The sequence below is a fragment of the Asparagus officinalis genome, chromosome 8 (assembly GCF_001876935.1).
Source record: "Asparagus officinalis chromosome 8, Aspof.V1, whole genome shotgun sequence".
Taxonomy (NCBI): Eukaryota; Viridiplantae; Streptophyta; class Magnoliopsida; order Asparagales; family Asparagaceae; genus Asparagus; species Asparagus officinalis.
The window spans coordinates 38,851,786-38,866,336 of NC_033801.1; the positions used below are offsets into that span (position 1 = coordinate 38,851,786).

Sequence of the window (14,551 nt, forward strand, 5' to 3'; positions counted from 1 at the left end):
TAGTTAGCGCAGAACCAAAGAAAGTCTAAAAAGACATAGTTCAAAAGTGAAATGCAGAGCACAAACCCATCGTTTCAAAAAATCAAACGCAGAATTCAAACCCTGCGCTTTAAAAAATCAAACATAGAGTTCAAACCCTACATTTCAAAAAATCAAACGCAGAGTTCAAACCCTGTATTTCAAAAAATCAAATGCAGAGTTCAAACCCTACATTTTAAAAATTCAAACGCAGAGTTTAAACCATGCGTTTTATAAAAACAAACACAAAGTTCAAACCCTACGATTCAAAAAATCAAACACAGAGTTCAAACACTACGTTTTGAAAAATTAAATGCTAAAGTCAAAATCTACGTCACAACATCATAAAAAGTTTCCTCATTGTTTAGAGATCAAAACTTGTCGAAGCAAGTTTTACAGCCATGAAGGTTGGCACTCACTACCAACGAAAGGAACTTGTAGTAGCGTTGCACCCGCCTGTGCTGCGGCGATGCCAACAGTCGAAGCTGACGATAGTTTCTGAGCCGTGATAGCAGTTATTTTGTATTTTGAGCTAGTATTCTTCTTGGGCGCCATTGTTGTTGACGATTAGAGAAGATGAACAGTGCTTTGATGGAAGATTAAATGAAATTTTTTTGTTAAGTGCTCTAAGAAGATGAAAGAGTCGAATGACTCTTGATTTGACCCCAGCGGCGGTCTATTTATAGATAGCTGTGAGCTATCAAATCAGGACGAGATTTTAGGTAAAAATCCTACCTAGAACATGACTTTTTCGTTCGTGTTGGTTGAACTTCTAAACGCAAAGTTCACCACTGCGCTTTAAATCACAGATGCAGGATTCACTTGTGTATTTTGGCTTTTCAACACAAGCATTTAAACAAACAGTTTTGGTTAGATGTTTCAAACAAATCACACCTCCTTCAATCTGCTTTGTCTTGGCCCTTATGTCAAATCACCGTCATCATTGGGGTTATTGCACCTCTTCAGATACTCAGAGAAGCTAGCAATGGCCATCAAGGTGACGAAAGCCGAGAAGAAACTGATTTACAATAAGAAACTGTACAGCCTCTAGGATGAGTACAGACAGGTTATAATTGATATTGCTTACACTATCGAGCTCGATCCTTCGCGCAACTCATCCTTTTAAATGGCTTAACATTCCAACCAAAATTAATAAGGATATTGTTAAAATCATTACCCTAGTTAAGATGATCAAGAAAGGAGACAAAGTGGGTTCATATGAGGCTGCCCTCCTTGCCAAACTTGAGATAAAGTCCTTCTCATATAGGCTTATGGTTCTCTCTGTCTATGATAATGGATCTATTTTCAGTCCAGAGGTGCTCAACCTTACTGAGGATGACCTTGTTGATATGTTTGCAGCTGGTGTTACCCAACTCTTGCAGCTACGCATTGGGTGTTCATTAATATCTACAAGAATATTTTTGTCGGTGTCGTTGACACTGAATAAACCTTCATACAAGTTGAAGGAGTATCTCAAGGATCCAAGCAAATTCGCTATTGCTATCGCCCTTATTGCATTGGTTGATAATGTTGTTATTCCTGCTACCAAAGAAAAGGAAAAAGTCGATCCTACTAATGAATCTAATGATGATAACTTGGGCTTTAGCTTTTTTGGCTAAGTTCATTGTCATCAAGATATAAAAGTTATCTTGTTTGGTTTAAGGAGATCAGAACTACCTTAATTACTTCTACGTGTTTGTCGGGTGTGTGAGATTAACCTTTACCAAAGGAGATCTCAAGGAAGTTAGCGAAGAAGCCTCTAAATATAGGAAGCAGAACTGTGACATGCAGCAAAATTCTAGAATCAAGTTCATGACACCTTCAAAACAGATATAGTGAACCGTCATTCAACAACAGATCTCAAACCAATTTGGGGATCCAAAGTATTCCAAAAATTTGTTCTAGCCAACCACAAACTTTCAAAAACATTAGAGGGGGTTCTATAGGTTGTTTAAAAATTACAGCAGTTAGCTGATTCCCATTAAACATCAATGATGGTAGTTACAATCTGACAACTTCCACAATAACAATTTCACAATCAAATCAACAAGTGAAGGCTACAATTAGAAGATTTTCATGTAGATCGAGAAAGATTATAATTCGATGACCTTCATAATGACCAATGAAAGCTTGGATTCAACAGTCTTCACAATCAACAGCAAAAGTTACAATCTGAGGACTCTTATATTTCAAAGAGCTAAAGCGAAGATCACAAAACGACGATTTTCACAATGATCTGCAAAAGATATTACAAGTTAACAATCTCTTTTCCAAAATGCCGAACTCACTTCTGCGTTCCAAGAGCTAAACACAAGAATCAGCCTTGCGTTCCTAGTTAAAAAACACAGCACAATCGTTGTGTTTTCTACCTCAACGCAGATCTCAACAATGTGTCCCATCTGTTAGATGCAAAGTTCATGCTCAGAACGCCAGTTTTGGCGTTTGACTCATTCAAACACGAGTTGAACGGTTCCAGAAACCGTTACCCCCCATAATTTGAGGGATTTCTGCCCCACTTAGGAGCGGATTAAAGGGGCAATTACACCCTTAATCCCCTATAAATAGGAAAAAACTCATCTCAGTTCATGGTTAGTTTTAGAGAATCGAGAATCAATCTTTTGGAGATTGACTTTTTGTCATCCAAAATACCACATAAATGATATCAGCATTGGTGTTCTTTGAGATCTTAGGGCGTTCTTCTGTAATAGAAAATCTTGGAGTTTTAGTACTTGTCTTACAGACTAATTTTTAGTTCTAATCAACTCTGTTACAGAGTTTAAAACTCCCTCTGAGTTCTTAAACTCGTTAAGAACTATTTTCAAACTTGCCACATAAGTTCTCCTCGATTTCAATCAAGAGGATTCAACTGTGTTCCACGAGTTTAAGCGTTCGGATCATCAACGAAAAGTAAACTCGACGCGAGCATTCGAGGGAGGCATTCCATCGATACCAGGAAGAACCTAGTTTAAACAAAGGAAATGACCTCCGTCGATTCCTTCTCTCTTTTGTTAATCGGGATTCTGATTGAGAAGATTGTAATTTCTATTTCTAAAGTTTGTTAGAGAGAAATTTTATTGAGAACGTTGTAATCATTGTTTATCTAAATCAGTTATAGAGAATAACACATTTTTGTTCTCAATTGTCTTCTTGAATTTTCCCAACAAACACCCTTGCACTCAAACCTTGTAGATAAGAAGCTGCTATTTCGATAGGCTAAAATGCCAAGCTTACCATGATTGTTTTGGGGACTAGATATGGTCATCGTTATTCCTCTTATAAATAAGAGATATTTTTATGCTACGTATGAACCTATATACATCTTTCACTATTCGATCTCTACCGACTCAGCCTACTTCTACCACAAATCCTCGCATCATTCTCATGTCTACGTCCAGAGCATATAAAACATCCCAAGGTAATCAAATTAATTGTACTATCTTCAAACAAGATATTTTTTCCTACTGCATATCTATGTGCAGCTTTCATCGATTGATCATCATTGACTCAATCAGCTTCACCTCAAAAGACCTTGGCACTTGCTCAGTGTAAGACAAAGGTGCACCATCGACAAAAGCCCTTGGCACCCACTCGGAGTAAAACCAAGGCACACCTCTACTCGGTTGGCTTTGACAAAAAACACCTTGGCACCTGATCAGGGTAAGACCAAGGCATGCCATCGACAAAAGTCCTTGGTACCCTGTCCGGGTAAAACCAAGGCACGCCTCTAATCAATCGGCTTTGACAAAAAAGACCTTGGAACCTACTAAGAGTAAGACTAAGGGACACCATCGACAAAAGCCTTTGGTACACTCTTAGGATAAAACCAAGGCACACCCCGACTGAGTCGGCTTTAACTCATGAGTAAACCCAAGGCATATCTTCTCGGCCTACATCAACTAAAAGACCTTGGCATCTTCCTAAGCCCAAAGCACGTATCCTAAGATCTTGTTGTCATTGCGAGTAAATCCAAGGCATGAATCCGAGTCCTCTCAACCCAAAAAATTGATGGATACTCAAAGGTACACAATTTAAATTAATAGACAAATATTTACACCTAAAATATTTGCATCAAGACCTTTGTGTCATTTTCATGAGCAAGACCAAGGCACATCTTCAACTCAGTCGACTCTGATGCAAAGACCTTGTACTTTTTTAGGGTAAAACCAAGGCATATCATCTCAATCTACATCGACAAAAAAGACTGGCATCTTCCTAAGCCCAAAGCATGTACCCCAAGACCTTGGTATTATCGTGAATAAACCTAAGGCACATTGTCGAGTAGCACTACTTCCACACATAGAGTCGAGTCGTCTCGACCCAGAGGATAGACTGGTACTCAAAGGTACATAGCTAAAATTAACAAAAATAAAAATATTTCTATCTGAAAATGTCTACAACAAGACCTTGGCACGTTCCTAAGCCCAAGGCATGCAATTTAGAACCTTGTGATCATATTCAATAAACAAAGTATGAGGTTGATTCGCCCCATTCACCATAACAGCTAAACCACTTACTCTACATCAAACAGACAGACAAAGCATGAAATAAATGCAAGTGTAAAAGATTCACAAACAGAGTAGACAAAAACATAATTTTCATTCATATATCTAGATATTTACATCATTATCTCCATTCACATCTACTTTGCCATACAAAAAAAAAATATTTACATAAGACTCTCAAACAACTCAATTCAGAATGGGAGTAGGGCTCGGCAGATTGGTACCCGATTAAGGAGCTGGAATAAGTTAAGAAGTGGTGGTCGCTTCATTGCTCGGGTCGCCCTCTTGGACACCTCCTTTGTCACCTCCTTTGTCACCGCAGGCTGGCTGACTCCTCACCTCCCTCATCTGCATTATCCACATTGAGGACCAATCCACCTCCCTTAGCCTCAATATCCTTTAGGATATCAAGGGAAGAGGCGACTCAAGAAGGGTAATAGAGATTATTGGGTTTGGGTCGAAATTCAGGAGGAAGCTGTTCTAAGAGACAATCGAAGCCGGCTTTGCATGCAGCTCCACCTTGACTTGGCCTAAAAGGCTATCGTGATATTTCTCTATGACCTCCATTTGATAGGCCTCGGATTCAAGGTGGCTGAGGCGATCCTGTAATATTTGCATTTTAGCTCGTTGCTTCTCAGCTTCAATACCTGCTTGGGCTGCCTCCTTCTTCAACTTCTCGTGAGTAGCAATCTCTTCCTTCAGCTATGCTTGAAGGTTCTCCACCTCTCAACGATCTCCCTAAGCGTGCTCAAAGGCGATCACACTATCACGCCTCTTGATCTCAAACTCCTCCTCTAAAATCTTTGCCCGACCATCTCGCTCGAGGATATCATGCTGGAGATGGCCAATTTCTTCCTTCAGCTTAGCAATCATGGTCGACTGCTTAGTACAGTGTGCCTGGAGCCCCTCAATCATTTTTGGGTGAGTCTCCAGTTTACGACGCCACTTGCCATCGCTCCGTTTCCAAGACTCTAGCTGCACCTCCATAATTGCAGTTTTTTCTTGGCCTCCTCCTGAGTCGCCCTTTTAGCTATTAGTGCCTCTTGGATTTTTTTTGGGACGCCTTGACCAAGCTCAAATTGAGAAAACAAATCTTGCTCAGCCAAGGCTCCCCACAGAAGGTAACTGTTGAGGGCTTGATGGAGGCTGACAATAAGCATCACTGCAAGTATTTCGTCATCCCTCAGGAGGTAGAATTGCTCCTATAAACAGTTAAAATATATTTTCACTTAGGATAGTGATCAATTTAGATCCAAGAAGTAAACGTCCATGAGCTAAACACTTCGAATTGGCCCAAAGTCAAGCACACTACAAGCTGTAGTGAAGGTCACCTGATGATCGAAGCGAACCTCGCCAAAGCAACACACATCGACTCAATTCGACCAAGTCAGACATGAGTTAACCTCGTAACATGCCTCATATCAAGTCAAAAGGTGTCATCAGTTGATCAAATCTTTTAAAGGTGAATTTTGTGTTAAATTCAGACTCGTAGGTGAAGTTCGCGAACTAATAAACTCCGCCCACATAGACCAAGTGATCCACTTTCGAAGAAGTCATGCCCACATTTGAAACGACCCTCGCTCACATCTTCAACAAACTTCACCAAGTCTACAAAGTCTTCCCAAATAGCTACTTCAGAGCTATTTTTGAGAAATAACCGCTCCTCACTAACTCCTACTTTAATGGCCACTTAATCCATAATTAAGGGGACCATTAACTCTCTCTTTTAGTCTATAAAGGAGAGGAGATCATTCATTTCAAAAGAATAAGATGGGATCACACGCATCACACTGGCAAGCTTATTGGGAGACATTGCTAAGAGAAGACTAAGCTAGCTTCCAAGTAGTTTAATTCTCATTAACAGTAAAAGACCCATTGTCTTGATCAGTGCGTCAAATGTAAAACCCCAAAAATTTGAATATTATGTGAAAAATAATAATAAATTTGTTATATGGTGAAAATATAACATATTTTGATGTTTGAGTATGATAGGAATTGAATTGAGATCAATTAAATGTATATTTATGAATATATGAGTGCAAATGCATAAAACATGCACGAAGAGAAATCTGGAAAAATGACCAGTTAAGAGTTTATATATATTACACACCAATGTAGTTTAAATATGGAAAAACCCAAAAGATTAAAGTTATAGCTCTCTTCAGTATATTTCCAACATATCATAAATTATCTTATTCTGAGGTCGGATGAGAAAGTTACAGCTAAAATACCAAAAGTTATTTTCCTAGTCAGACTAGGTTTCCTGTTTCGGGTCAAACGGGTTTATTTCGGGTTTGCATATATATATATATATATATATACATGTGTTTTCACAAAAATTATTATCTTTTCATCAGAGTTTCAAACCCTAGTAGCCTCTCTTCCTCTCTCTCAAAGACTAGCCCTAAAGTTGAGATTTTAGGAGCGTCTTGTGAGGCGAGAAGCGAGGAAAATGCGAGATCTACGATATTTGGCGACGAGGAGTCATTTCACATCAGTTTAAGAGGCTTGAACACATGATAAGGCAAGATCATCTGCATCCAAACCTATCCCCATAGTGTTTAATGATTATAAAAGTGTTTAATCAATGTTTGCATACTTAAGGCTTAACCTAATATGATAAAGAGATTTTTGATGATAAATCTTAACCCAATGCTAGATCATTAGCTTTTTCTAATTGTTTATGATAGTAATATGATCATGATCATTGGGGGTACGTGATTAAATTTTTATTTTTTTAACTTGATAATTATGTTTAACTTATGTGTTAACCCAAATTTGTTGTCTAATTGAATTATAAAGAGGTTTAGTTTTTGTTTTCATCATAGATTTTAGAAAACTGCTGCACGTGTATAACATTTAACTAGAAATTTGAGATATCATATAAACTCCAAACTGAACAAATCTAGTGTCAAATGAAATCTATATGAACCTATTTTCCAAAATAGAAAACCACTACAAGAAATAGTTTTTATAGAGAAATATATACTCAATTTACTAATGACATGTTCTGTAAAAAACTGTTGCACGTGTGTAACTTTTTAACTAAAAATTTGAGATATCATATAAACACCAAACTAAACCAAACCAGTGCCAAATGATAGATATATGGATCTTGTTTCCAAAACATAAAACTATTCTTAAAAAGAGTTTGTCTTGAAAAAGATATGCTCAATTTACTAATGATATATTTTACAGAAAACTGCAGATATGCTGATTTGAAATAATTGATATATTACGTGAAGGTTTATTTGAGTTTTCATGTTAATTAATTATGTTTAAACCCTATGTTTGTGATATCTAAATAAGATAAACATGTTTAAATAAATTTTACCTCTGTTCATGAGTAGTTTTGATCATGTTAATAATTACTTTGTTTACATATGAGATAATTGAAGAACTTGATTAATTAGGATGTTAACCCTAATTAGATTAAACCAAAAGTTTAATTTTTTTCGAGATGATCTTTGATTATTTAACGTTCGAGTTCTAATATTGTTATATGTATCATGATGATATAAATAAGTGTTTAAATATAGTTACAAATTATGCAAACCCAAAAACCTAAGAACCAGATATTGCTCTGGCCGGTCGACCGGCGCCCTAGGGGCGGTCGACCGGTAAAGTCATGTGTGTGCACATTGTGCACAATACTCTGTTCGTTCGACTGACACCCTTGTGGTGGTTGACCGACCTGAGATATTTTTGACATGTAGTTCTATTTATTATGTTTTTTTGAATGCGATCGCGGGGATCGAGCTGCACGATGATACATGTACAGTTATGGGTACACCCGAATAGTGTCATAGCACACCACAAGTATCCCAAAAGGGGATTATGATGAATTTTGTTTCGATTACATTTGAGATAAAGGTTGATTACACATTTATATACATGTTGGATATCGTTGATGAGCACCGCTCAGTACTACGTGGAGTAGTACGTCGATATACCATTAGTATAGGCCATTGAGTCAGGTTTAGGATACTTTATCTAGCAGTCCATCTTGCACTAGCGTGTGATGAGGCTTGTGAGCCATATTTCTAGGATGCCTACTTAGTAGTCTATCTCGTACTCGTGTTACGTACAGAGATACGATGAGACTAACGAGTCGTGTACACTGTTAGGATATCGACCAGGTTGTTCGTCCCACATGATGATGCGATGAATCAGAATCTTGCAAGGATTTGCATTGTGACAATTGTTGATAGCCTGAGTCTTTGGCGGATGCAAGTTATGTATATGACTCATTGCTGAGATATATGACCGATGTACTTTGCCCTTGAAAGTTCGCGGGGTTATATGCTGATATTTATCTTATATTCCCAGTGATAGTGGAAGATATTATAAATACGATATTATGAATGTCTTTACTTTCTGTATTGCTTTATTTTTTCTTAGTTGGGATCAATAATTAGCGATTCACAATTTGAGACATATGGTATATACATGATGGTTTCCTTGTTTGGATTATTTCGCTTGATGTACCAGTCTCGTGTTGTGACATCTAATTATTGATTTTATTTAGATTGTTTATCTTTAGTTTGGTATTAATGTTTAGATATTTACAATTCGGGACATATGGTATATACATGAAGTTTTCCTTGTTTGGATTATTTCGCTCGACGTACTACGTCTCGTATTGTAGGTGTCTCAATATTAAATCCTTTAGATATGGGGGAATAATCTAGGCAGACTATGCTTAATAGATAAAGTCTCCACTCTATCTAGCAGCCCTTCCACTGGGGGCGGATGGAGGTGATCTTCCTATAACGCTCTGACGCTCTTGTTATTGCTCTTTTTCTTCTAATATTCTTTTAGGTAATTTGGAGTACCAGAGAGTCACAGGATGACGGAGTTCTAACATAGTCGCTGTCACATGAGATTTATTAGAGGCTCCACTGTAGTTTTATATTTTTGTTCAGACCTTAGAGTTTGTTTCATAGTGTAAAGGAAATGTGCCTTAGTACGATTTTTAGTTGTTTCTTGTCAAGACGTATTTATTCATTTTGGATATTAGATGTATTCCAGATTGTTCATTGATACATGATTTATTTATAAGATACTTCTTTCTATATCATATGTATTGTAGTTATTTCCTTTTTTTTACCAATTTTGTACCTGCACTTTATTTTGATTCCACTAGAGGATATTGCTGTGATTGATAAAACTTATTGTTGCACAGTATGGGTATATGGTAGGTTTGACATCTTTGGTTTCATCTTAAACTACAGTCATGTATGAAAACATGGGCGTCACAGAGTACAAGATTGACGCTCCACTAGCACACGGAATAGAATCCTAGGAAAAAATAAATTTTTCTTTGTTTCCTTATAATCTTTTGTTTCCTTATAATCTTTGAATTGTAATCTTAGTCAATTTCAATTCAAAAGACCAGAAATAGGATTGTGACTCCGATGGAGACATCCTTCTCCTCTAATGAGAAGATTGTGTCGCACATTGACACTAAGACCCTCGGGTCTTTTGCTAAAACAGTGGTCATTGAATTTGACCAAACAAAGTTTGAGGAATCTATTTCCATGAACAAAATATCTACAACAACAATTGTACACAGTTGTCACAAAATTCGCCGCAATGTAAATTATGGGTCTAAAATGACCCCCGCTTGTGAAAAGGCTACCTTCGCCAAAAACAGTTTGAGCTTAGCTGGAAGCCAAACGAACTTTGCCAAGAGCAAAGGAACTTCGACTCTCTCCATGAGCGAAGGTCAAGATATTACTACATCTGATCTCGGACTTTAGTCCTCAACTCCTTTAGGAGTTTGATTTAAAGCTTCTCGTGACGCTCGCTATGCTTCCCCGATAGAAGCAAAAAATGGGGGTAATTCTTCATCTAAATTCCCTCAAGAGAATAATATCATCATTGATGATTCTGACAGACAAACATCTAGCCAACATCGCTGTTAGTGACGTTCGCACTCTAAAGCCAAGACTAGCAAAGTTGACACTAGCATCGATCTTAGAGAATTCATAAATCTGAAGTGAGCTTGCCAATGTCAACATTGTGTGACCCTCAGAGAAGTGGTCTTGGCAGTTCAAAAGAGTTGCCAATGCAAAGAATTAGTCTTCAACTGTCTCAGTCATGTTCCTGAGCATTTAGAGGTTTGGACTAAATGACTATGACGCATTCGAAGAGGCAAAATGCTAGTATTCATTGTCAACATGACAAGTGTGACTTTCTGAGATAACGAGGAGAGTTCAGATAGCTCACCTGATCTGATATACTCTCCTGGCATTGGATCTATACTAATAGAAGCCAATGGCGTATATCGCAACACCAGGCTAAGGAGAAGAGAGACTATTCCTTTTGATTACTCCTCCATCCTAATGCGGATGTCACAGTCTTCATCCCAGATGAATAAACTAACTTCCAATGGAGCCAACTTCACCATGGCATCGAATCTAACCCCTAGTTCATGTCAAGAACGACAATGGGTGATAGACATAGCAGACCAAGAAGACATTCTGACTTAAAAAGTGATTCAGAAGAAAGATCAGATGAACGAATCAGACATCTGGAAGAGATGGTTAAACAACTTATGCTAGCCTCTCATCCGCAAGTGAGCTCTTCAAAAGGGAAAAGAACATTTGGTGAAAATCCTCCTGATGAAGACCAAGAGCATTAAGATGATGCGGACTCTGAACACGCTGTTGGCCTTTTTATTTTGATCATGTTTTAACAAACAATTTATAACTAATATTGTTTGTCTAGTGTTTATGTTTTCTTATTTATTCTAGATAAATAATATGTTGGAGGATGAATGGAGTTGTGCTTCAACGATCATATCTAATGGAGGTTGGCAGAATATCAGAGTGAAGCAATGCAATTCAAGTCAAAGATTCAAGTTCAAGCTTCATCCAAGTTTACCAAGTTAAGCCATATTGAAGATCAAGATAGCTTGGGTAATTTTAGTTTTAGGTTTATATTTGTGTGTAGATACTTCAAGCTCAATCACATACACACATACAAATTTTGGTTATATATATATACATGTTTTGGTTTTATAGTTTTCAAGTTTAAATATGAAACAATTGAAAATACATTTTAGTTTCACGTTTGTATATGTATATATATGATTACATCTTTAACAAGTTTAAATTTAATGAAATCATATTTGTTGTTTGAATTTTTACATAATATTGAGTTTCAATTTATAGACTTAACAATAATAGTTTATATATTTTATCAAGTCTATAAAATTATTTTATAAAGTTTCAAAAGTTTGTTTAAGTCAAAATGACAAAATCGAGTATTTTGTATTTTCATGTCTTTGGATATTTTTACAAAATGATGATATTTTATAATTGGGAAGTGTAATTCCAGAAATACATTTTGTAACCTATTTATTATCATGTTTATAAACATTTCTCAAAGTTTTACATTTTTTAGAATCTGTTTGCTATTTTTAATTTAAGTTTAATAATAGGTATTTCTGTTTTAAACCTTGTATTTGAAATATCCGTTCGCGACCGACCGGATTGGTCGTGACGGTTGACCGCCTGAAGTCCAGAGACTTTGCTCTATTCTTCACCCTTTCACGATCGATCGGTCATGGCTCTACGGTCGACCGCCAATTTTACTGTTGCACAGTAACGGCTAGTTTCAGTTTTATTTTCTTATGGGTTTTTGGTCATTTTGTGTGGGTTTTGGCTGATATTTTGGGTTGTTATAAATACCCCATTGTATTTATCATTCCCACCAACCAAGAGTGTTTAAAAACATGTTTAAAGGGTGTTTAAAAATTCGTTTAAGTTTTATTAAAAGTTTATTTTGTGAAGAAATTTTCACAAGAGGAAGAGGAGATTATCCATTCTTGTTTGGGCTTCAATCTACATCCCTCCACTCTTGATTTAGAGAAGTTTTCTTAAACTCATTATCTAGCTTGTTTATGCTTAATTTGTCATATTTATTTTTTGCTAGATTAAATTGAGTTTATATTTATTTTACTCTTTGTTTACACACATAACCATTTAGTTTATTGTATTTGCATACATAGTATATATTGGGGTTGTGGGATTGTGACATTGAGAGTGAGCCTTAATTGAGTTCTCATCTATTGTAGAGAACAAACTTTGTATTTATGCTTAATTTATGAGATCACTTCGTAAGACACTTGTACACCGAGAGGATTGTGTGGTAAGAGACGGGGTCGTCCCAAGAGGAGTGGCGTTAGTAGTAAGGCCTAGGAAGAGGTTGTAAATTCGAGTAATTGAGGGAGACACGGGCTAGAAACCAATACTTAGAGGGTGTAAAGTAGGATTGCAAGAGTGTTGATTGTAATGTTTTCGGTGAGCTAGAAAACTGAGTGTGAGGTGTAAACGTTTTCGGTTGAGCATTGAAAACCCGGTATGATAGTGGATTTCTCCCCAGGAGTAGGGAGCATAGACGTAAGGCAGAAGGTCCAAACTCCGTGATTATTTTCTTGTGTTTGAGTTTGCTATTGGCGCATTTACTTTTGTGTTTATCTTATATCGCCATTGTCTATTACTCTTTGTGTATATTACCCTATCACATTTGTAGTTTATTTATTTTACCATTTGTTTATATTGCTTATCTTTGCATATAATTGTTACATATCTTACTTGCTAGGATAACTTGTTAATTAGTTTTAATAGGTAATTAAATCAGATTAGATTAGAATAAACCCTATTCACTCCTCTTCTAGGGTTCTTTCCTAGTGGCATTAGGGTCTAACAATTGGTATCAGAATTTGGTGCTCTTTGAATTAAGGTTTAATCACCTTGAGTTAATGATCCATGTTATCTTATTATGCTAATGTAGTTTTGATTGCATTTGTCTTGCTTGCACATATATACATTATGGATATGCACGGTGCACCTAGTTTAGGTTATGCCTTCAATGTTGCTCCAAAATTAGATAATTTTCCTTATGCCCAATGGTGTGTTGACTTAAGCTATTTGTTAGATCTAGACATTTTGATTTATGGAAAATTATTAACGATGCTTATATTGTGCCCACTTCATAAAAATCCAAGTGGAATAAAAATAATAAAATATTATTTACAATAAATAAGATTTTGTTAAAATATTTGCTAAATGCTTTTAATTCATCTATGTCTAACAAGTTTGTTCATTTTGATAGTACTTACACCTCATGAAAATTTATTGAAGCACATTAAGGGGACTTGGAGGTGATCCGACAAGCTTTGGAGGCTTCTTTTTTAAGTACATTAAGGGGACTTGGAGGCGATGCGACAAGCTTTGGAGGCTTCCTTTTTAAGTTCCATTGGAGCATCTTGCACACGTCCACTAGGGATAACCCTAGTGTGGTAAGCGATTCAGAATCCGATAGTGATATATCCATTAATGAACTCGCTTGTGCATATTATAGGTTAATGCATGCCTACACTAAGTTGCATAATAATTTTATTGACTTAAAAAACAAGCATGTCATTTTGAAATCCAATCATGAGAAGCTAGCTTCTAATTTTGATATCATTGAAAAAGAAAATTTGATGCTTAATGAAAATAATGATATGTCAAAATTGGAAAATGAAAGTTGACCTCATCTATTTCTAGCTTATATCATGCTAAGGATAGTGCCATATTATAAGTAGAAATATTAGAAATGAAATTAATTCATTTAAGAGTGATCATGCTCTGTCTACTTCTAGTGTCAATGGTTGTATGCAAAATGATAAATTGAATCATGTTAAGGATCACATCATCTATGATTCTACTTTAAAAACTTGAATTGATAATCATAAGAAGCTTATGAATATGTGTGCCAAGTCTAGTGCAAGTAAATCAAAATCATTCACTCATTATGCACACATATATAGCAAAATTTACAAGTGCTCTATTTGTGGTCGTAAAGGTCATTTATCTAAATTTTGCTATGATGCACACAAACATAAGAATGCTAATGCTCATTATGCATCTCATCAAGTTTCTTCATCACACACACATGCACATGCATCAAATGCCCATCATAAGCATGCTACTGTGTTTAAATGTGATTATTATGGTCGTTTTTATCATTTGGTAAAA

The 14,551-nt window shown here is 36.3% G+C and overlaps 1 pseudogene; it reads left to right on the plus strand.

Moving 5' to 3' along the window:
* Positions 1,206-1,637, plus strand: LOC109821155 (annotated as a pseudogene).